At 39.3% G+C, this 25148-nt stretch overlaps 2 long non-coding RNA genes across 4 annotated transcripts; one reads left to right on the top strand and one right to left on the bottom strand.

Moving 5' to 3' along the window:
- Positions 1–3908: 3908 nt before the first annotated feature.
- On the bottom strand, positions 3909–23944 carry LOC135294962 (uncharacterized). 3 transcript variants are annotated; one of them, XR_010356975.1, is made up of 5 exons: positions 23912–23944; positions 23634–23727; positions 14152–14286; positions 4215–4318; positions 3909–4107 (listed from the first exon to the last, which is right to left on the bottom strand). It is a non-coding gene; the product is annotated as an uncharacterized LOC135294962 (long non-coding RNA). The 3 variants fall into 3 exon arrangements; XR_010356973.1 differs by lacking the exons at positions 23634–23727; positions 23912–23944 and adding an exon at positions 14623–14725; XR_010356974.1 differs by lacking the exons at positions 23634–23727; positions 23912–23944 and adding an exon at positions 14367–14570.
- Positions 14374–15881, top strand: LOC135294963 (uncharacterized). The gene is made up of 3 exons (XR_010356976.1): positions 14374–14475; positions 15452–15541; positions 15795–15881. It is a non-coding gene; the product is annotated as an uncharacterized LOC135294963 (long non-coding RNA).
- Positions 23945–25148: the final 1204 nt, after the last annotated feature.

Genomic DNA, 25148 nt, shown 5'->3' with positions numbered 1-25148 from the left:
TCCTATGCCATTTCAGGATGACCTTTTCAGTATTCTGCATTCTGATGGGTTGGCTGTTTGTGAGGCAGGGGCCTGTTTCTATCTACACCTTTTCCCCTCAACACTTATGTTTTAAAAGTAATTTAAACAGAGGTTGCTATACCAATTTCTTCTGTTTGTATTGGCATGCAGAGTTTGTAATCTCCTTTCTGAAATATTGGTGAACTCTGCACAGCTGGCTTTTCACTGTATGTGCCTCTATGCAGTCTCTGTATAGGAATTAAGTTTTAACTACAGCACTAATTTTAGTATTAGGATATGTTAAACCAATGGGACTGGTTTGCTTTTTCTTCCAAGCTATGCTAAATGTACGTTTGAAACAGCATTATGAAGCACACTAATGAGGCCACAGTTTAGCCAAAGGGGTATCCCTCAGTTATAAGTGACTGACCAAGAAGGAACAGAGGCCCCAAAAACAGACACACAGACTTGCAGAGTCATCACAGTGTCACCCATAGAACAGTGGAGCATACACAAGGTGCAGAGAGAGCCTAGATATTTAACCCTGCAGTGGCAAGGTGACTCCTTTTAGTAACTGCATCTGTAGGAAGAAGGGATATCATAAATAGCTGTTTATAGTCATTCCTTATTGACTTTTCTGACTGCATCATAAGAAAAAAGACACAAAAAAACCTTTCTTTAAAAAGTATACATGGTTCTAAGCTCTTTCCCCTTTTTTTCAGCACGATAATAGTTCCTTGCAGGATTCACAAAGGCTGCTGTTCCAGTTAATCACCCCTATTCCGCAGATCACAGGAGCTGCTGACTCTTGATTTCTCTTATGACATCTTTAGCATGTGGTATTTTCCCCAGTACACAATAATTTACTTTTGTACTGAGTATTTTAGAACACACAACAAAGGGCTGTGAAATTATCTATCTTCACAAGACAATGCAGTGGGTAAGCTATTCAATTAGAATTCAGCAAGCTGAGAATTTTTTCTAGTCCCTACTATGGCTCTGGTAGTCCTCTGAGCCTCTGCTGCCGTGGCAGCTCCTTCCATCCATCTATTCTGACCAGCAGGTCCCAGAAGCACGAGCTCAGAGGGAGCTGACAGCCAGCCAGACCTCAGCACAGCAGTGCAAGTGTAGTGACAATGGCTCATCTGTGACAGATCATCTAGTTCCTGTGTGCCGTGGAGACAATTTGTGTATGCTCAGGAAATTCAGCCCATTCAGGACAGCTTTGCCTTCTTGCACATGCCTTTGTCACCCGTGCAGCATGTGCAGAAGTCCTGATACATCCTGAGCACTTCAGATTCCCAATGCACGTGCACTTTTTGTATGCATTTATTTCTGCCTGGAAAATGGTAGACTATCAAGGATGTGCAGTGGAAAAGCAATCCTAAAAGATTTTTGCCAGCTGAAGTCTCTGCTGTGTGTACACAGGGTAGGCAACTTGGACATAGCGGGGTATTGCTTCAAAATACAGGGACTCCTGAAAGCTTAAAAATAAATATTTTATTTGAGGGAAGGAATGGGGATGGGAATAAAGTGGTTTTTTTTCCCATCACGTTCAGGAGGAAAGCTGAGCAGAGCTATAATATAATAATAGTAATATAGCTGCTAATATAGAGCAGCTGAGGAGCTGCATCACCCACCAGCAGCTCTTCACTGCTCAGGTGGGTGCCCTTTGTGCAGCACCATCCATGCCACCACTGCCTTGTGTTGAACCTCGGAGTCCTGCTGCTTCTCCTGGGGAGTCTCTGCCTCTCGTTGAGGCAAGCAGACACCCCCACAGAAATATTCCAGGCATGGCAGAGCAGGCCAGCTTGAGCTGTTCTGCACTGCCTTGCTGGAGCTAGAAGTTTTTCTCTGTTCATCTCATTGCACCTTTTACAGGACAGGGTGTTACAGATCAGCTTTTTCACCAAAAAAAAAAAAAAAAAAAAAAAAAAAAGCCTTGGATTACTTATTTTGGGTATAGAATAGCAGACAGAGCAGTCAAACCAATGAGGCATTTACACCTCATGTATTCTCACGGTGAAATTATTAAAAAGCCTAAACTGCAGTCAGGGAAAGGCCTTCCTAACCTGCCTGCACAGCTACTTAAAAGAATTAATTAAGTCAGAAGAAAGCAGCCTTCTCCAGCAAACAAGCAAACTTTTAAATAACATGTACTTCAGCCTCTGAATATGTAGTTAGACCTCTGAGCACTTAGTTATCTTCACACATTTCAAAGCCTTTACTGCAAAAAATTCAAGGAAACATAAGCAAAAAAAAAAGAAAATGTAAATACATGTAAGGCAAAATCTTTCCTGCAGAGAACAAGAACCCAGAAAAGCTTATAGATCAAACAGTTTAAGGAAATCTATTACCATTTTGGATTTGTAAGGGTTTTCTTAGGAGGATTAAATACCTCTTTTAGAAAAAGTTCATCTTAAAAGCTGTCACTTCTCAGCCACATTGCCCTGGAGGTTTAGTAGAGATCCAGACAGCATTGCAAGTCAGAATTTTATTTAGCATTTCCAAGTCAGTCTTGTAAAATTCAGGCAAGCCTAAATGAATGTTCGGGAAAGACAAGTTTTGCTGAAAAATATTCTCAAGCTGTATAAACAACGCAGCCAAACAGCAGGAGCAGGGTGTGGGACGTGGAAATGCAGTAAAAAATACAAGCAAGACACTTTGTGAGTAACAAGGCACAGCTATGCTGCCATCACCAACATGGGTACTACTGAGAGGAAACATTTTCAAAATGTTGCAGCTATGCTAAAACATTTCAGTGATGTAAACACATCGATGCTGATCTATCCCAGCTGAGCACCTGGCTCTTGAGCCCTCTTCAGATCTGCCACTGTAGGCAAAATAGCAGCCAGACAGAGCTGGACATCACACCAGGCACAAACAGACAGAAATTACAGACTGCACAACACTGCAACTATGAGAGCCAATTGAATACTTACTCTTTTCCAGTGAGGACAAAGAGGCATGGGCCTGGAAACCTGGAAAAGCATAGTCTGAGCTCAGCTGCAGCCCCGAGGTGTCCCAGGGCCACCAGCCAATACACAGGAGTGCTGTTGCCCACGTCAGCTTGGGAAGTAGAAGCTGTGGCACAGTCCAGAGGGTGAGAGGAGCCAGGTCAGGCAGAGCTCACCAAAGCTGGGAGGTGGGTGTGTGAAACAAAGGGTGCCACATAGCCAAGATTTCCAAACCCTGGCATGCAGTGAATTGGCTGATGGCATCCTGTCTGAGTTGTTTTCTCTTGCCAAATGGCTTTAAAAAGAGCTAAGAGACATTAAACAGCTCCTAATACGAAGCTGCCTTGAAACAATGGCTGGAGTTGTCCCAGAGATGCTGTGTGAATATGGGAATTGCTCCATGTGATCCTGATGCATCCACAAAACAATTTCCCTACTAAACTGTTCAAGCCAGCTGTGCGAAAGGCAAAACAGGCAATGCTTAAGCCAGTGAAACTACTCTGGAAAAGTGTGATGTGCACTGCCCTGTCACCCAGAGCAGGGTGGGTAGCAGCTGGAGGACAGAGGATCCATGATTCCAGGGAGGTAGCCCATTAAAGCAGCTGGGTCACTGCCTCCAGGGTTCTTCCCTGCTCCCACAGAGGTCACACAGCAACACAACTCAGTGACGGAGCCCTCTCCTCCCTGCATGTTCCTCTCTTCATCCCAGATCAGCTTTCCCTGGACTTTTGTCCAGCCACCCAGCACCTGTCTTTGACTTATAAGAAAAGTCAGTTTCTGTCCACTCTTGAGAATTTTTGGGAGTTACAAACTAGTGTTGAAATTGTTGCTCCTCATATTGAAGACAGTTCCTGGAAAGAGGCAGACCAAAGGTGTGTCCCCAGTGCTATACCGTTCACTTTTTCTGTTTGCATTAACGCTACAATCTAAGATGGGATTCTTCCTTCTAGGTTGTTCTTTTTTTTTTTTTTTGTGCTTCTGGGAATCAAGGATGTTAAAATCTAACCTCAGCTCCCCATATTTAAAATGGCTGTCACCCTTGCTGGGGGAAAGGGCAGTGGAGACATTGAAGATGGAACCAGAAGCTTTATCAGTGGGGTTTCTGTAGGCAGAAGAGATTAAAAGAAAGATCTTCATGGTCTAAACACACCTATATGTTTTAGGAGAGGAAAAAAAAAAAACATTAAAAATATCTAGTGGTATATTCTCCCTGTCTAGACATTAAATACAACAGAGAAGCAAAATGTGACCATTTACCTGAACAATTCCTCATAATAACAAGTTCTCCTCCCTCACTTCTTCCAGCTGAACATTATCAGGGTGCTTTCCTTCTATTTATGGCTTAAAATGCTGATTTTATTCTGTATTCAGAAAAAAATATGCAAACAAGGAATTCTGGTCAATACCTAAATACTCCTGTCACAAAGGAATCTTGTCAGAATTTTATATAAGCAAAATATGAAAATTTGAACCAGTGGCAGATCTAGAATAATAAATATTATTTAACATATATAATAAATATTCTTCTTTTTTTCTTTTTCCACACAGTGGCAAGATTGTCCCTTTACTTGGCATCCCAAATTCTAGACAGGGTTTGTGAAGACAACATAGTTACTCACACCATAAACATGTCTTTTTAGATGTGGATAAAAACATTATTTTCCTGAATTCTTACAGGAACCTCCAGCTACGACAACAGAAATTCACCCAAGAGGGTGCCTTATGTTCCCCAGTCCTCCTCTGTGTCTATGGCCACACCTGCACTCAGAAGTGGCATAACAACCCTTTTATTTTGGAACTGAAGGTGATGGTGACAACTTCCTCTGTTCACCCATTCATGGGCAAAAGAGACATACAGTAGATGACAAGAGAGATGCCAGGTTTTAAAACTTTTAAGGTATTAATATCTCCCCAAATTATGGTTTTGGCCTTAAAATCAAAAAATGTTTTGTTCTAGTCTTGGGAGCATGAAACTTCACAATTTTTAAAGCTTTTTCAGAACAACATGGGAGAGCTGGTAAAGCAGCTTAATTTTTTTTTAAGGGAAAGAAAAAGAAGGAAAAGGAAGCAAAAAAAAATGTTTTGCATGTTTCAAACAATAATAACCTGACCTCAGGGCCTGACACTTAAAGAGGAAAATGAGTGCCACAGGACAACTTATGGCAAAGGACGCAAGAACATAGAAACCATAAATAAAATCCAGAAAGAGCAATAATTAAGTACTGATTATGGAACTGGAACATTGAGGGAAATCTGTAGGAAAGCAAAACAAAACAAAAAAAAAAAGCTAAATAGCCTTTGTTTCAACCCTTTTGTTCTCCCAAGCAAAATGATTTCCAGAAGAAAAAGACTAACTGTGATGACATTCCCTCTGTTTTGAAAGTGATTATCCTATAGGGATCAGTATCTTACTCTTCCTTATATTTGTAAAACTTTTTCCTTCTTCATGTGGATTTCAAATGAAGCACATTAGAATTGTTAATAACATTCCTTATTTAGCTGAGGAATATGTCAGGTCAATTCAGCAACAGAATGAGTCCAAGAACAGCAGAGCTGGAACAGAAATAGATGTAATTATCCTGTTTTCGGTAAAAAGTATATTTGCAAGATCCTGCAAAGAAATGAATATTCAAAACAAACATATTGTCAGGAAAAAAAAAAAAAAAACCAAACAAAAACCCAAAAAAAACACAAACAAAAGCCAAAAATAAATCAAATAAACAAACAATGACCAAACCACCCTTATTAAGTAAAGACAGTAAATACAGACCCCTTGATCACTGTAAAACAACAAATTTCATTTCTGATATCAAGGCATAAGGTGAGGAAATGGAAATATCAGCCTTTGACAGCTGAAAGGGAAATGTGATGACTGGTGACTCCAATGAGTGACATGAACTGTGCTTCATGGCACTTTATACCACCAAATCCAGCTGAAAATATCAGTAAAACAGTCTGATGACTGTTCAGTAGGAGGTGTGAAATTACTTCAGGGATTTCTGTCTGGAAATTGCACCCACGAGTTCGCCTTAACAAAAATAAGTTCTAAATAATTTGGTTTAGAATAAATATTTTTTGCTCCATATGAGATATTAATTTATGGCATATAATTTGGTTTACCAAATTACAGGTGGACAATTAACACACATTCATGGCCAGTGTGTGAAATTCTCCATCCTTTTGCATGATAGCCCTACAGAAGCCTGTCATCTCTCCAATGGTAAGCATCATGCTGCATCTAGCCTAGAACTTACACAGATAGGAGAGGCACTCTCTCATTTACCAGCTTCTCTTTCAGTTACCAGCAGCAGGCATGACACTCATCACAAAAGTAGATGCACTTGTTTTTATTCAGGGTGCCAATTCTCTATCATTATACAGGGCCCCAGATCTATAAACTTCAGAGAGGTATCAGGTCATATTCTGTGGGTCTGAGTATATCTATAACATTCCTTCAGTGGAGCAAATGTGGCTCATTTTGATCTGTAAACCAGGGTTAATTTGAGTAAAAGTGTAAAATATGACAGCTGTAAAATATGACAGCTGGAAAAAAAAAAAAGGTTTTATCCTCCTAAAGATATTAGTCTTGCAGTAGAATTTAAAAACCCTCTACAAGGTACACATAGTTTTTGCTCCTATTCTAGCTAAGAAGAAATTAATGCCAATTTCATAGTAATTTTCATTTCATAAGCTGTACAAAGAGTATTGTAGTTCCTTCCACAAAGAAGAAAGTAAATTCTCAGGTAAATATGCTAGCACTTGGTGTGCAACCAGATGCACAGATGATCCCTCTGCCAAAGTTTCAGTACAGAGGTGTGATCCATCAGGGCCCAGTTCCTCAGCCTCATCTTCCAGCAAAACAGACCTAAGGCACATGAAAAGTGATTTATGGTCAAGCCTTTGCTAAATGGATCACCTCTGATAGAGAGAAGCTCCTCATACTGTCTCTCCCAAAAAGGTTAGCTGAAAGCTGACAGACTTAGAATTCAGTTCTCTGAGCATATTTTGAAATGGATATTTGAGCTAAGTTTATCAAATGCAGAGCAAATTCATTTTATGCTGAAACTCTGAAAAGGATATTTCATTACTCTCTGAATCAATGGTGGCATTAAGACTCATTGGTAATTATCAAAGAGATCATAGGGGCATCTTTGATTGTTTCATTAATTATACCAAGAAAGCTTGCTCAAATTTATTTTCACACAACTTCCATGACAAGGCTATGGAAAACAAGGTGCTTCTGCCATTACACTGAAGTTTCATTATTCCTTTGCTCTGTTATTTCAGACATGCACTGAACATCGAGACACAATCTGAAGAGTAACTGGGATATCAAATTTAGTGTAGCCTTACTAGCACAAAAAAATCCTCACCTTTATACTCAAATTTTACAATTCTCTTTGCAGCTCTGTCCCTAGGATTCTTATAAACAATTTAATTGGTATAAACTTGAACCTTAGTTCAAATTGAAAAAAATCCTGTTAAGGCATTGAAAAATTTTAAAAGGTAAGAAGAGTACTTTTCACTTCTTCTGTGAAGTGAAAAGTACTCTTCTTACCTTTCAAAATTTTTGAAAGGTAAGAAGAATTGGTAAGAAGAATTGGTAATTCAAAATTACCAATATCTCTGGCCCTTCCCTCCAAACTTCTGGCTTCTCACCCCTCTCTCCACCAGGGAGATGACAAGGTGGAGAGAGGGGTGAGAAGCCAGAAGTTTGGAGGGAAGGGCCAGAGATATTGTAAGGCTCAACAAGGATGAGACACTTGGGAATACTCAGGAATAGGAGTGAAAATTAGGCCTAATCATCTCCTTTGTTTCCAGTGATCACAGTTAGACAGGATACACTGCTGAGATTTTGGGCTCTGGTTTAGTTTATGAGTTAAATTTAAGACTTAAAATTAAGTGCCAAGATATGACCTAGATTGAGGGCAAAGTTTCAGGTTTTAATCATTTGTAGTCTTTAAAATTAAAACCAGGAGCCTCTCTTGGACTTTATTTTATCTGAATGGGAAGAAGATCTTGCCTGTAACAGTAAATTGGACTCAACACCTACACAGCATTATTTTATGGTTTACTGGACATTTATTTCAGTGAAGTCTGTGTCTGCATTACATTAAAGTTGAAAGGAAAGACACAAATGAAACTTAAACTCAGACCCAAGCAACAGTCGAGTCAGCTATGGAGCTGCTAACTGCATTTGTATTGATTAAATTTACATTCTGGAAATAATGAAACTACTTCTGCTGCATTTACCTTATCATGATCCTAAGCAAGGCAGAATTATTATGCAAAATGAGAGAGTAATAAAAAAAAAAAAAAAAAAACCAAAAAAACCAGGTTCAGGGAGAGAAGATAAACAAAACAAAACAAAACACAACACACAATCCAAGCACACAAAAAAAGCTCTTGCTCTTTTCCTCTCTCCCTCCCCAAAGCTACATAATTTACTCCCAGTCCATAAGGTCCTTAGTTCCAGTGATTGGGATGATGGATGGCTCTACTTCAGCTGCAGCAAGAGAAGATACAGCAATGCATCACTCTGCAGGAAAAAACAATGGAGTGAACAAAGCAGCAGGACAATGTGGTGGGCAGGAAAGCCAGGGGAATTCTCTGCTGGTGGGAAAACAGACAGCCCTGCACTGGAGAGTGTAAAACACAGCGTGGGGGGTTTGCACTCCTTGTGGCCATGCTTGTTGAAACCTGATTAAGAGGGGTGACCAGCAACTGCAGGAGGGGAAGATCTTTTCTCCTTGAGTTCTGGTGTTTTTACAGGAGTAAATGCTATAGTAGCTGTGCCATAGCCTAATTTCTGCCAATGTTTGTAATTTAAAATATTTGAAAGTGAGTTGCATCACTTCATGGTTGATCTCTGTGAAAGTTAGGTGACTGAAATTTACCTGTGAAATTCTAGAGCAACTAATTAAAACATTTATGTTTTAATGTGTGTCAGTGTTCACACTCAAATCCAATAAATCAACAATTGCTGCGTGAAAGCTATCATAGTTCCTAACATAAAACTCAGCAACTAATGTAGTAAATAAAGGAATACTACTATTAAATATTACATTTTTTTGGCAAATAGCAAAAGCACAAGTGGAGGCCTGAGGAAATTCTGAAGGCTTAGGTGAATTGCTTAAAACAACAAGACATATCCAAAATATATTAATATTTATGTATGTTTTCAGCACATAATGCAGTAATAGTGAATTAATTATAGCTTGTAATTTAGGTGATTCAGACAGAATATAAGGATATAAATATGACCATAAACAAATAAATTTACATAATACACAACACAAAAATTCAAGGGCACTTTCTAATGCCTGGAGAGGGTAGAAAATACTAAAGCTCTTTGTTTGACTTAAGTGCTGCAATAGGATATTTTTACACTTTTTACAGGAAATCAAGTTTGCAATCCAGAGAAACTCATATGGAACTCTAATGAGATTTCATTGCTGAGCATGTTAATACTGCTCACTGCTCAATGTTTTCTCTTATTTTCCATGGTAAAATCTATTGAGTAGCATGTAATTTTGCTGAACTTTAAACAATGAAATTGAGGCTTTCCCACTCTAGTTGAATTATCGAAGAAAACACCTTTACCATTTCTGTAGCAAGATGGACAATATTTCACCCACCTGAAAAATTCAGTGACCATTCTTTGAACAGCAATGATATCTGCAGTTTTATGACAGCTGGAATGGTGTCTACTGATTACTAGATTTCTGTTTTGACTGGATTTCTTTTTCATTTTTCTTCTGCAATTCCACAGCAATTTACACAAATGAATAACTTTTGTAAATGCAAGTGTTACTTCAGTTAAATACCTTGAAAGTTGAGTCTTGCAGAGCAGAAACAAAGCTCTCAGAGGACAATTCCTTGTTGTTCTGGGAACAACAATTTCTCTGTAAGTCCTTTGCAGGGGAGACAGGGAATTTCATGTTCAGGGTGGACAGGAATCCCTGTCCAGGATGTGCATGCCCTACCTGCACATACTTCCCACTCCCTGTGTGCTCTAGGAAAGCAGCTGACCAGGATCAGCTGAACATTTCTTCTTGGAGATGGAACTGATTGAGAAAAATGGTTGAGCCCAACAGTTGCAACCGAATCAATGTTTTTATTGCTCTAACATCCAAAACAGCATTAAGTACTCTCAAAAAGCCAGTTGTACATGTAAAGTTGAGCCCCAAAGTGAGTGTACACTTTAAACTTTTATCTCTGCGAGCCAGCTCCCAACATCCCTCAGTGACTGTGCAGGCAAGATACATTCAATAATGTCTCTAAAACACTAAAACATTAGAACGATGATAGGAGAGAAAAGCCCATCAGGAATTAATAATTTTTTCTTTGGAGCAGAGTTTTAATGGACTGCAGTTAAGTAAAGCCTATGATCTTGTATTGACCATGGAATATGAAACAAAGTATTGAATCAGTAAGGGAGTGCAGTTAATTTTGTACACTGAATAATAACTACATGAACATGTAGACTATGTCTCTGGACATAATCTACATGTTCATGTAATTGCAGATTATTATATTACTAGATACACAGCAGAGAGACCAAGTCACAATCTTGGCTTTTTTGTTTTCTGCCTTCTGAATAGTGGATCTGACAAGGTTTTTATGCTTTTGCATGTACTCAAGATAAATGTTCATATTCAACATGAATATTCAGAATTAAAGTTCTGCAAAATTGAAACTTTTCTTCCAGTTGGAACCTACTCATTTTGCATTTTTTTAAAACCCCCAAATCAGAATATTTGCTTTTGTTGAATTGATCTGAAATAGTGCTTTTAAAACCTGATCATTAAGCTTCTTATTACACTTTTCTTCTGGTGAATTATCACATTTTGAAAAAGTCACAACCCCTTCCAGTAAGTATGCAAATAGATGTTAGAACATTATTATTAAGGTTGTAAAATCAAGCAATCATGACAAAAATTTGAAGGGTTTGTCTTCAGCTGATGCCTCATCCCCTCCCCCTATCATCTATTTGCCACAGTCAAATTAGGATAATCGAGAATAAATTCTCTGCAATGGATTGGACTCCCTGTAAAATGACATCTCTTCAGGCAATGTCTGTCCATGGTCTGTCTGCCATGTGCAAACCTGGTGATGCCATTCCAAAGTTTACATTTTGGTGCAAGGCAAGGCACTGCGAAGAGGCAGAAAGAATGACTGTCATGCTTTCCTTCCTATAGGAAAAGAAATGTGAACTGAGGTCAGCTATAACTCTACAGTTTAAAAATGAGATAAATGAAAGAACATACATGAGATAATAAAATATAATGTAAACTAAAACAACACTAATACAATAATAGAATATAATCAAGCAACCGCCACAAAATCATGAATGGCTTGGAGAAAGTAAAGAAGAAAACATTCATGTTTGTAATATAAGACTGAGAGGGAAGTCAGTGAAAGAAAGTACTGCTCATGCTATAATTAGATGATGTTACTCATGGCAGTAGAATTTTTAAAATCTGCACAGAATATGAGTAAAGAAGAAATGAGATAAAATGAAGGAAATCTCCATGAATATCTATGAAACACAGTGATGTAACTGAACTTCTGGTTCTTCAAATTACAATCTACAGTTTACTTGCAAATGAATGGCAAATTACAGAATTTGAAAACTATAATTGAGAAAAAATTATCCCATGTTTTCCATTTCTTAAGATCTCAAATATCTCATAATTTGACCCTGTCAGAGGCCAGTTACTGGGTTGGAAGCACCTTTAGTCTGCTCTGAACTGCTGTATTTACTATGTCATAATCCTAGAAAAAGTTTTTTAATATGCTATCAGCAAAGCTGGCCCTTGAATGAGACAAAGAATGTATTCACTTGAATGCTATAACAACATTTTCCCTGAGGAAAAATATCTGCTGTGTTCATCAACACCTTGGGTTGTTTTTATGGGTTGCATAACTGTTGGTCTTTTTTTTCATCTCAATATGCAGTCTTTCTGTTTCATACAAGAAAGGCCATAGATTTTTGTTCATAGCCAAAAAAATCTCACTTTACTTGTGATTTGAAAGGTCTAGCAGCTACAGGGTTGACTGAAACTTTTTGAATAGGAGTCATGTCTACCTTACTAGGTGTTTGAAGGAGGTCAGCTTGGCTCCAGCCTGCTTTTCTTTTACTTCCCAACTTGTTTGTGGGTTTTCACAAAATAGTTTTGATCACGTGCTGTGGAAACAAGTGTGATCAGAGATGTCTCAGAGTCAGGAGTCCAGACTCCTGCTCTCTCCTGCTCCCCTTGCTGTCAGGCACCTGCTGTGTCTGATGGCTGCGTGCAGACACCAAGCTGGCAAAACCCTCGGGAAGAAATCCCTCAGGCTCCCTTTGTTTAGCCTAACTTTTATTTTAATTCCACCAAAGAGTTAATTGCAATTTTAATTCCACCAATTCCTCTGCCAGAGAGCTCTGGCACTGGGCAGCACTCTGCACACTCTCAAATCCCACATTAGGATTGTGGGCACACAGAAATCCAGAAATCCCACATCAGGTGGTGGGCATCTGACACAGCTCCAGAAGGGCAGGGAAGGAAAGAGCAAATTGGAGTCATTAGCAGGATTCTGAACCCAGCAGAAACAAGAGCCTCACACATTCAAACTGTTCTCTGCTGTCACTGTGCTTATTAACTTCATGATAACACTAAGTTTGTAAGCAAATTTGTAACCCAGCTGGGGAAAAGATTGGAATAGACTATATTTTTTTTCTCTCTCATTAAACACTTCAAATACAACTGAGAGGAATTTTAATATTTAAAAAGAGAGATTCAAAAACTATTTACTTCTGGACAGCTTATCCTAAAACCACCTCAGCTTGTTTTTGCTTCCATGCATCCCTAATAAGCAAATATATGCTCACAGTTAACTCTATAAATCTTTGCTATTCAGTGAATATGGAAATAATTTAAGCCTCTAAAGTGTTTCTGCTTAAAGCTTCTCTTCTCTACTCGTACAACCTGGCCTTGTTCTTCTTCTCATTGCAATATTATTAAGATAAGCAGAAGTCCTTTATTGAAATTCATCATAAAAATAGAGGATTTCTCCTTTTCCACAAGACTTGCCACAACTAATTTGGCCGAAAACCATCACCATGTGTCAGGCTATTCAACTCAAGAGAAGCCTACTCTGGCTGCAGGTCATGTTGTTGTTTTACTGCGTGTGGCTTTTGTTTCAGCTGCACCACAGAAATCCTCCTTTTTTGCACCACGAGCAGCCAGCTTTGTGAGCTGAGACAGGACAAGAGAGCAGGAAGTAGCAGGTCAAGAAAGGATCTGACCCCTGGTCTGCGGAAGGATACTGGATGAAGGTACCAGTGAGACTAAAAGGTTGATGTAAGCAAGAAAGAAGAGTTCAGGGGGTAGGAGCTTTCTGGAATTAACAAAGACCCTCGGTATCTTGAGGCAACATACACAGTGAAGTGGTGAAAAGATATAAACATGTAACAATAACAAAACTATTAATATAAGTAAATTGCTAGATTTTAACTGTACAGCTTTATTTCACTACGGAACATATTTAATTTATTAAGGAGAAAAGTATTTCCAGCAAAGCCTCTTTGAGCTTACTAAGCATATTTTTGCTTATTTTGCTTCTTTCAACACAACAACTAAGGAAAAAGAAGAAACATTCCTACTACCTTTACTAAGGCTGAGATTATATTCAGAATAGCCCTCTAATTAGCCTTACCTGGTATAGTCACTATATAAAAATTCCACTCAATAGTTAAGGAATAAATCTCTTTACACTTACTAATTAAGCACTAATAGCAGGTAAAGCTTACTGGAAGAGTACAAGACCATTTTCAACTGTATTTCCTCTTTGAATATCATACATATTTTCTCCAACATTTGGCTAGGCAGGTGGCCAGCAGGCACTGTCAAGATAATTTATGTCTCTTGTTTATTTGAATAATTAAAGTAACAACAGCACTGGAACCCTGCAATTTTTGCACAACCCCGGCTCGCACAACAATTTCCCATTCCTTCTACTCTTGTCCTCTTCTCCCACAAAAGAAATCCTGCACATGAGAAGGAGGCTCCTAATGAATCAGTAAGATCCAAGAAAGCAGATCTTTGTAAAAGGAACAAATTTCCGTGCAGCTTACCAACAAGAGAAGAAAACTCCAGTAGCAACTTGCAAGTCAGCCTCCTGCCCCATGTATCAAACCTCTCACACCCACCTCAGCCTCCTCTTTCTCCGGGGAGCTCCAAGGACATCCAGCTTCACCCAGCCCTGCTGCTCCTGTGCTGCAGGCACCACTTGGTGACTGTGACTGCATGCTTGGTGTGTGTGAGCAGCTCCAGTTCTCCTGTTTCTGTAGGACAGAGGAAAAAACTGTAACCTCAAATTTTTACCAAGAAATGGAAACCAGTATCAATGGGCTCTGAATCTCACTTCAACTCTCAGCCTGTCCTGGCTTCTCTGTGGCTGCACTGGCTCACGTGGAAGTGAAGGAGCAGCTGATAGTGATCTGCATTGATTCCTGTGACCTGCTAAATCTGAAGTATTCCACAAATTTTGGTCAAAACCCTTGGTCAGGCTAAAAAACCTAACATCACTGACCACAGGAGAGCCAGAGTAACTCACAACAAGACTACACCATTATACACCTATGTATAGATAGGTCTATACATATTTTCTTTGTTGTTACCTTTCTTTCTTTCATTTTTCCCAGTTTCATGAGATTTTTCCAAGCTGCAGGTGGTATGTGGATGTCTCCCTGTGCTGCAGCAACGTGGCTGGCCTTGCAGTGCAACACAGCTGCATTTGATGGGTGTTTTTACAGCCCTCCTATACCTTTTCAAAACTGTCAGGTGGTTGTAAAAGATGAGAAGAAAAAGTGATCTCACTGAAAGCCTTTTTTTTAATGTCTGTAAAATAATTAGGAGCTTTAAGTCCAGTACTCACAAGCCAGGGGCAAAGTCTGAAGAAACATAAATTATATAAATTGCTTTGCAGATGAGCACATTAGCTAAAAGAGGGCTGTTTTTTTCCTGCTAGGCAGAATTATTTTGCACCAGTATGGGGGAACCAAACCTCTGCCACACTAATCCTCAATACTGGTGGGTGGCATTATAATCCTGGTATTATTTATGTTCTCTGATGAGTAATGCCCAGGACTCCGAGCTTTAGAGTAGCAAGTTCCTTTAGTTAGTAAAATATTTTAAATTGTTATGTTCACAGAGCTCCTTCTGGTATGTTTTTTCCTCCATACACATATCTTGCTATGAGTTAAAAAAAACCCCTAAAAAACAGAAAACAACCAACAGTAGATAGTAGTTAATGTGATACTTCTAACATGACCACTCATGACCACTTCCTCCAATAAATAAAGGAAATAAAGAAATAAAGGATGTGCAGAGCAGGGTTACAATTTATGGAGTATTACTAGTCAGTCACTCAATTTCAAGAATCTGAATATTCTGCCTGTGTTACCTGCTGATTCATCATATGACTGAATATTTTTCTCTTTTTAAAAGGCAATATTTTGAGACCATACATCTATTTCGTTGGGGAAGTCCAGAGCAAAATCAGATGTCAGACATATAGAAATGAGATGCTAAACTATGGTAAGCATATCTGACAGTTCAAAATACATTATTCCTTTGCTGTCTGTCTCAGTGAATTTCTGAAAGAGAAAACAGTATTACCTCTTTTATTGCAAATTGTATTGTGAGACGGAATAGTTTTGTTCTATAGCCCTGGTAATCTCCTTATATTTCTACTACTAGAGAAACTGGTTTTAGTCTGGGACATTTCTTGACTTGAATTTTACTTCTTTCAACATATCAGCCCAGCAACAAAAAGCTTTTATTTTGGCAGGCTTCTGTTTCTGGAAGAATATTTGCTGTCACATTGGAAACCCTGATACCATGTCTCTAAGTTTAGAGTCTCAATGCTAAACTGACCTTTGCTGTAAGAAAATGTATGTATTAAACTTCTTAGCTAAATTCTTCTTCTGGAAAAAAAAAATAGAACAAAAACAAACAGAATTTTAAAAACCAACCAAAAACAATAACCCACAAAACAAAGATATGAAATTATTGAAAAGCAAGCAGTTCAAATTACATTTCTGTAAGTATTTCTGGTTTTGGTATTCTGCTTATTTTCTTATTCAGCTTCTTAGTCTTCTCCTTTCTTATTCTGCTTTATTTTTTCTTAGGTTTTGGTATTCATCTTATCACTCTAGAAAACCTATCCTTTTCAAAGTACTGTTCATTATCAACTGTTCCTTTGAAAAAATTTTAAGCCCACTATCAACTGTTACTTTGAAAAAATTTCAAGCCCACTTATTCCCTTACAGAGCTGCTACAATTCAAAGTTGTTTACATACATATGAATGGTCATGCTCATATTTATTGATAAATATGTATAAATTCCTAGAGGGAAAAAATCTCCAATTTCAATATAGAAACACTTAAAAATGTACAAGAGGAATTTAAAAATACATATCATTAGCAAAAATACTCACTTAATTTTTAAAGGAAATCAATTCCTTTAAAACTGAGGTTCTGCCATGGTAATCTATTTGATTCAAATAAGGAATTTATCTCAAATACGAGCTATTCTCTAATTTTGTCAGAGGCAGGCCAAGCACCCTATGTGAGTTCAGGACCCCGTGAGGTGATTTCCTCTTAGCAAGCAGCAATTACAAGGATTAGGGGCTGAGGCTCAGCTCGGTGGAGATGAGAGGTGTTTAGCCATTTCCCTAGCATTGCTTTGGGGCACACAGACAGGTTCCCATGGGCCCTGAGCAGCAGAGCCTCTTCCACCAGCAGGCACCAGAGCAGGTCCCTTTTGCTGCTGCTGCTGCAGCTCCAAATGTCGCATACCACAGGTGATGCTCATTACGGGGACATAAAGGAGAGCAGGGATTATTGCTGATGGTGGAGTGCCAAAGGTTAGTGAAAAGCTGGATTGTCTGCTGGACCAGGGTAGATAAGAACACAAAAGGGCACAGAAATGGATTTGAATACAGCCACTTATCAGTGTGCCTTTTAAACTACATTATGCTCGGTATAATGGTGTGCTGTTAGCACTAAAATTGGGAGTCTCCTTTTATGAGCGTACTAATTTATTAACATCAATTTGTGTCACCATTTTAGCATCTTCTCCACTTCCCTGAGCCAAGGAGTAAGACACCAAGTCAGCTAAATTCAGACAGAATTCAAGTGGCTCTAGTTCTTTTCAAACAACTATTGCTTCCTGCTGATGTAGCTCTCTGTTGGCTGCTGTATTGTTTTCTCCACAATAAAAGCAAAGAAGCACACATAAAACAAAGATGTTTATGATTTGGAATAAATTGTAGCTTTACTATTCTTTATTACTGGAATCCATCCAATTATTATGCAAAAGAATAAAAAAAAAGGATCATTTATATACCATACTGTTAAATTTTATATTGAGTGATATGATAAAACAGCCAACTGGGACAATGGGTGGGGAATGGGAGGAATGCCAGATTTTATTTATGCCATGTTTATGGTTAGCTATGTTTATCCTTTTTTGTCAGTTAAAGGAACATTAAATAGAATTATCTTGGATTTATGGTAAGTAATAAAGCAGACTTTTTTTTCCATGAATGCTCAATTAGATTAAAGTATACAGTCACGAGAGCAAATATGCACCTATTTATGATTCCTTTCCTGAGGCCATCCTCATGTTCCTCTCCCGAGACTGCAAGAATCTGGAAGACTTTGGACAAAACAGTGAATGTGTTTACTGCAGCACATATGTAAGCACAATGCAAGGCTGGTAGGACTGAAACAGAGAGTTCAGGGATCGTGAAAGAGAATGGAAAGGATACAAAAAAATGTTAGCACCATACTTTAAAAAAAAAAAAAAACAAAAAACAAAACCACCAAGTGGAGATTTCTGGAGAAAACTATCACTCTGGCATAGACTCTGACATTTTGCTCAGAAAAGGACCTGTCATCTAAGATCAGGCGAAAGATTTACATCTCTTTTCCTGGAACATAATATCCCTCAAAACTCTTTTAGAATGTGAAGATGCCACTTCAAACCACACCTGGTATCCTTTTTTCTTACTTTAGGGTTGTGTCCTATTTAGAAGAACACCTTTTTGAAACAAGGGAAAGGTAAGCAGGGTCAAGTTTCATGCTTTTCAACAAGGTTAAACCTGCAGTTCAAGTTTGGGGATTTAGTATTTGCTGTTGCATAAGCTCACATACAAGATAAAGGAAAAAAAGACCAGTTGTTTGAATCAATTAATCTCAAAACATTCTGTGAGGCTTAAATTCTGGCTCAGTCTATGGATTGCCATTTTTTGATTAGCTCATAAAATGTCTGGCCATTGCTGTCAAAAAAAGAGAAAAAAAATCCAACTCATTAAGATAATTTTGTGCTGCCACACATGCTGTCTTCAACATAATTTTACACGGATCTGAACTTATTGCACAAGGACTTTGCTACACATCAGGCAGGTAGAGCAGTGATGCTTCTCAGCTCCAACATGGATGTTGCTTAAAAGGAGTTATTTCTGGGAAAATGCCAGACATCCTGGGACCTAAGCAAGACAGGTAATTGATGGTGCCATGGCCAGCAGCTTTGAAACCTGCTGTTTCTCCTCATCTCTCTTTAATCCACAGCAGAACATCATTCATGCTGTACTAATAGCAAGGATTATATTATCACATGCTGTACTTCCAAACAAAGTCTTCTCACTGACAAACAAGTGCAGATTTTTAGGATTCTGCTTCAGTTTCATTCCAACAAAATGTAAAGGTGCAAACCTTTCTGCTCTTTTATTCCTGAATTTCCCATGGCTCTTTTGTCCATCCTATGTGTCTTATAGGGATATGCAATCAAGCATCTATTGTTCAAAATTTTATTGTTTATACACAAAATAGCTGAAACAATAGAGCAGGTTTTAAAAATCATCTTGCTTGCTCACTTTGTTGAAAGTTATCTGGCAATCCCTGTTGCTTCAGATTTTCTCAGTTCAAATTCATTAGAATGAAATATGTTCTTTTATGATGGCCTCGGATGTAAGTCATTGGAAGAAAATCAGTTTTGTTTACCTAGCACAGAAAGGTAATTTTTATTACATACACAAGTGCTAGACATTTCTATTATTCATTAGTAACATAACCCTATGTGCTTTCATTTTTTATTGGTGCAGAAATACCTTTGATGTTTGCGAGACAAGGAGGGCTGTGGCCTTCCCATTCTATCCAGAGCCAAGGTGACTGACAGAAATCTGCATGCACAGCAGTCAAGTGCAAAATTCTCAGACACACTCAGCACCAGAAACTGGTCTGTGTTACACAGCAATCGCCTGCTCCAACAGCTTTTCTGTGTTGAAGGTACATAATCCTCCAGTGTCCTCCCCCAGCTGTACACACAGAATCATTTTGTTGGAAAAGAGTTCCGAGATAATTGAGTCTGACCTTTGACTGATCATCACATTGTCAACCAGTGCCACATCCAATCATTTCTTGAACACCTTTAGGAATGGTGACTCCACCACCTCCTTCAGGAGCCTTTTCCAATGACTTTCAACCCTTTATTTGAAGAAATTATTCCTGATGTCTGACCTGAACCTCCCCTGGCACAACTTGAGGCAATTCCTCATCCTGTCAGTTGTTACCTGGTAGGAGACACTGACTCCCACTTGGCTCCATGACATCATCTGTCAGGGAGCTGTGGAGAGTAATAGGCTTCCCCTTGAGCTTCCTTTTATCCACCACAAGCTCCCTCAGCTGCTCCTTACCAGACTTGTGTTCCACACCTTTCACCAGCTCTTTTCCCTTCTCTGGAGACACTCCAGCCCCTCAATGTTTTTCCTGTAGTGAGGGGCCCAGAACTGGATACAGGACTTGAGGTTTGGCCTCAGCAGTGCCCAGCACAGGGGACAATCCCTGCCCTGCCCTGCTGCCACACCACTGCTGACCCAGGCCAGGTGCCTTTGGCCTCCTTGGCCACCTGGGCACAGCTGGCTCAGGTTCAGCTGCTGTTGACCAACACCCCCAGGTCCTTTTCCCCTGGACACTTTTCCAGTCACTCTTCCCTAAGCCTGAAATTCTGCCTGAGATTGTTGTGACTCTAGTGCAGGACACGGCACTTGGCCTTGTTGAACCTTATACCATTGCCCTTGGTCCCTCAATCCAGCATGTCCAGGTTCCTCTGCAGAGCTGTCCTGCCCTCCCGCAGATCAACATTCCCATTTAGCGTTGTCTCTGAACTTTCTGAAGGGTAAACTCAATCCCCTCATCCAGATCACCAGTGAAGACATTGAACAGGACTGGCCCTGACACTCTTACCCCTGGGGAACCTTCGCTTATCCCACAAACTACCCAAAAAGAAATAAGAGAGCACCAGAGAAGATTTAGGCAGTAACTAACCAATATCCCTTTGTATCTGAAGCACCCACTTCTGAGTGTTGTCTCAGCAAACAGCACCGGAGTTGTCACCCCAAGAGGATTGTCTCCCTCCCTGCCAGGGTGCAGAGCTGTGCCATTCAGGGAGCAGAGAGATTCCTGCTGAAGCAGCCACCTTTGCTACAGGGCTCATGCACAGCACATGCCTGTGCAAAGCATCTCCACAGGCTTTTGATATTTTCTGCTGCTCCTCTGAACCAGCAGTTGTGGTGCTGGGGCTCACACCAGGCTGTTTTAGGCACCTGTGTTGTTTGGCTGAGAGACAAACACCTCTCCAATAGTGACTATAAATAAAACACAGAGCAAACATACAGGAAACGTCATTTCCTGACCTTGATGATTCCTGTGAATCATGTAAAGCATATGCTTCAGATAGCTTCATTCCTGGTGCAAAATGCCCTCCTTCCCTGCAGTGACAGTACTTGATGGCTTCCCAGATCTTACTTGTTTGGCCACTGAGAAAAATCCAAGTTAAACAGTCAGAAAAAGGTGGGAAAGTTGGTCAGCAAGGAGTTTTATGGCCAGTCAGTGAACAAGCCCTCTCTCCCTCAGCAGCGATTAGTCTGTCTGCTACAAAGCCTTACAGTAATGGTGCTTTAGCTAAAGAACAATAACCTGCATAAAACTTATTTGTAGCTCAGGCAGTTTAACTAGAAATTTAAGCCATCGGTAAAGCCTCTTTTAAGTTTTAATTTAATTTAATCTTTTCCTCAGGGCATGGAGTATGCACAGGAAGAAACTGTTATTATATTTTTCATGAGAAAAAAAAAAAGAAAAAAAATTTGGTGAGACTGCTAGGGAGTAGAGCAGTGCTGAGGTGGGGGCTGGGGGGAGCTGAGTAGTTCAGACGCCTTCAGGTGAACCCTGGAGAGAAAGTGACTTTTCGGCTGATGGCACCAGAGATTGTGGATGAATGGAGGCAGATCATGAAAGCCAGATATCAAAAGAGAGATCAGAGCAAGCTATTAAAATGTACATTTATATTGCTAAATATTTTTAGGGCTGCTGAGTTGAGACAGCTAGCAAACAGCACATCATGAAGAACATTGATTGAAAAGCTCACTGGGTTGGGAAAGAATTTTTCATTTCATAAGTCATTTGCTGTAACCATTCCAAAAAGTCAGCAGATTTTTAAAATTAATGAGAGTCGTTCTGTGATGAAGTCTGGCTTGATGGTCACTTCCTTCCCTGGGTTTTCTCGAGAGAACTGGACCTCATCCTTTTGTGCCATTAAAATTTTTTGGTCAGTAATGCTAATTCTTTTGGCATGTATACAGCATAAGAAATTATCTTATCCTGTTTATAGAATCCCATACAGATATGATGATTTCCAGAGATTTTGAGTCCAACTCCAAAGAGCTTTTTCTAAGCAGCTGATACAATGTATTGAGTAAACAATGGAGCAGAAGGATTGTCATTCCAAATTGCAACAACTACATTTTTTCAGCTGTAGACAACTGGAAGTCTACTGTTTTTAAAATGAATACCATGTTACTATTTATTTAATTATGTCCTGGTAGCTATTTAAGTCTTCAAACAAAGGATAAAAATTCCCTTGCTATATTCCATTTCTGGTGTGGAAAACAGACACTAGATAAAAAAATCAACATGTCTGTTACTCAAAATGGGCATTTTCATTGCTCTCCATTGATCACTCTCCCATACCAATTTTAATTTCCCAATAAGTTACCTCAGCATACATACTAGTCAAGCCAAAGCTACTTCAATAAATACCTGACATCTTTTTGACCTAGCAAAAATCAAAAATCTCATTTTCTTAGTATATTGCCAAACGTTAACTGATTTTAGCAAATTTTAGGACTTTAGATATGCTTTTTCTTCTACAAAATGCAGGCATTTGTTTCAAAATGAAAACTAGCAAGACTTATTCTCAGTAAAGACTTGCTCATTGCAGACAGAAATGTCACATGATTGTAAGCCTTCTGCTCACTGAAAGATTTCCTCATAGTAAGATCCAGGGAAACCTCCAGAACATTACATATAAAGGTGTGAAATAATAATCATAACAATAATAATAATAATTGACACTTAATATTTGCCGGGTTGCTGGAAACAATCTAGTTGCTAATATTCTACCGAGAAGCAGTGAGGGTTGTGAGGACCAACCTGCCATGTGCAGCCTGAACTGCTGTCCTGTACAAGCTGTTTTCTCTGCAAGAGAAGTCCAGATGACAACACTGCAGATAATGTGAGTCAGATGGAATAAATGCCATCCCTAGCTGCTTGTGCATCAGATGCAATCTCAGCTATACACTGCATTGTCACTGAAATTGCTGCTGTCCATAACCCCATGAGGGCTGGAGATTTCATTTTCCTTGTGTTTATTACATTTATTACATTATGTTAACAATAATAACGTATATTATGTCATCCTGCTACTGTTTGTCTTGCCTTTTCCTTTTTCATTTCAAACACCAGGAAAAATGGTGTACTGATTTGATCAACTAATTTGCATATGCATTTTACTTTGGAAATTATCTCACTATTCCAGAGCTTTAACCAGTCTGGGCCGCTATCCTATAGCACTCACAGAAACTGTGTTGTTTTGTCAAATGAAAGAGCTTTTTTCCAACTTTTTTTTTTTTGTCTCTTACTGAAACAAATGTAATTATGAAGAAAATAAATTTCCATGACAATCATTCACAGTTGTAGTTTAATTCCTAATGGTTTAATATAAGTTTTAATTTCTAAAATTTATTCTGAGTGAAATAAAAATGTAAACAAAAATAGAAGCTCTTAAGGCACTTTAATCCAGAAATGTTCTGTTTACAAAAATTAATTCTTTCCAATCCTCTTTGTCAACAACCCCTTTTATATTTACATATTGCACAATCAGGAATCTGAAATCTAAAAATTTTCTTTAGAAAGAAAACTTAAAAGAAGATATACCCAAGGGCAATTGACTAAGGCCAAAACCAGCAAACCTTATTTATGTATTTCTATTTACCTCAGCCTCATATGGTCTTCTTTTTGAAGAATCAGAAAAAAATAAACATCAAGGAGACCAAGAAAAACACGATTATGGAAATACAAGGAGAGAAAGATAACAGAAGGTTGGAAGTGAGAAGCTAGTAAGCACAGAGACATACAAAGAACTTGCAGATTTGGGTCAAACCGCATCCTTGGGGTGGGGCAAGAGAAACAGCTGCATAAAGATGATTGTAAGATTCCTGGCACCTGTGTTTTTCTGTCATACTCTATTTTCTGTATTTTCTAGTCCTAGTGTAGGGGTTCTTCTTACCTCAGCTCAGCCTCCCTCGGTCACACTTCCCCTGTGTTGCCAGATTGTCCAGGCTATTCTCATTCCTCAGCAAAGAGATGGAGGACAGGCAAAGCTAGAGAGAGAAAAATAACCAAAAATGTGCATGAAGGCATCAGATTTGCAAGAGACCCCAACATCTGGGAAGAATGATGAGTAGGACTACATGACATCAGAAGGCTAATTAATTACTTTATTATACTATATTATTCTATACTATATTACACTACATCTAAACTGAAACTGAACAAGAACTCAACTGAACAAAATCCTGTGACTGTCTTCTGATGGACAGTCAGGACACAGCTTGCAGAGATTGGTCAAGAAACTAAAACACTCACACCAGAATCCAATTACCAAATCCCTTCAGGTAAACAATCTTCCATAATGCATTCCTCTTGTGCACAAACACAGGCACAGCAAATGAGAAAATAATTGTTTTGATCATTCTTTTCTCTGCTTCTCCAGGAAAAAACCTGAGAGAAAGAATTGTTTCTCTCTGTTCAGAAAATGTGAATCCCACATGAAGGCATGAAGAAAGTGCTACTGCACTCCTTACACAAGTCCCTGGTGCTCTTCTTCTGGAGCCAGGCAGAGACTCTGACACTTCTCTTCCCTTTATCTGTGTGTGGCTCACCCTCACTCTCGCTTGTTGTGTATCACCTACTGCCATTTCAACACCATTTGATTCTTTTATTGACATCTTCAACGGGGAAATTCCCCCTACATATCTCACCACAAAGTTGCCTGGATAGGAACACAGCAAATTTCTCTAGGCTTGGGAACACATGAGCTGTTCTGATCAGGATCCAGTTTTCCTCATTTCAGGGGCTATCCACAGTTTCCTCTGAAATCCCTATGACACGAGGCACCCTGAGTGTGTGCGACCTTCCCCTGCTGCCCTGCATCACTTCTTTGGGAGGAAACACTGAATTTTTAGGCAGTGTGGACATACTCCCCACAAACATCACCCCGTGTTGAACCCTGCAGTGTCCAGGAGTACCCATGAGAGTTCTGAGGCTCTTCCTGATTTTCTCTTCTCCTCACAACCTTGGTCTGCCTCTCCTCCCACTCCAGGTCACCGCTGTCCCCCCAGCCGGACTGTGCCAGACACGCTCCCCCTGGACCCCCCTGTCTCCTCTCCAGACTGCTTTTTATATGGAAAGTGGTTTCCCCACACATTATCCTGAAGTTGCTGCCCATTTTCTTTTGACCAGGCTGTCTCCACCCTGTCTCTCAAACAGGCCCTAATCCCCCACGCTTTGTCTGCACATGGACTGCAAACTCTTCATGTGCTGCTGCTGCTGTCACGTATTTGCTCAGGCCTAGAAGTCATTGCTTTATAAAGGACCAAAATCATTGCTTTGCCTTCGGAACTGTTAGTCTATTCAGGTACCAATTCAGAGGCTATTTAAATGACAATTGGGTTCACAGAATATGGCTTCCAAGTATTTTAATTTGATTAGGAATCAATCCCTCTTAATTACTTTTACAAAT

This window comes from Passer domesticus, chromosome 2 (assembly GCF_036417665.1).
Source record: "Passer domesticus isolate bPasDom1 chromosome 2, bPasDom1.hap1, whole genome shotgun sequence".
NCBI classification, from domain to species: Eukaryota; Metazoa; Chordata; class Aves; order Passeriformes; family Passeridae; genus Passer; species Passer domesticus.
Note: the sequence above shows the minus strand (reverse complement) of the source record. Positions and strands in the feature narration are given on the sequence as shown.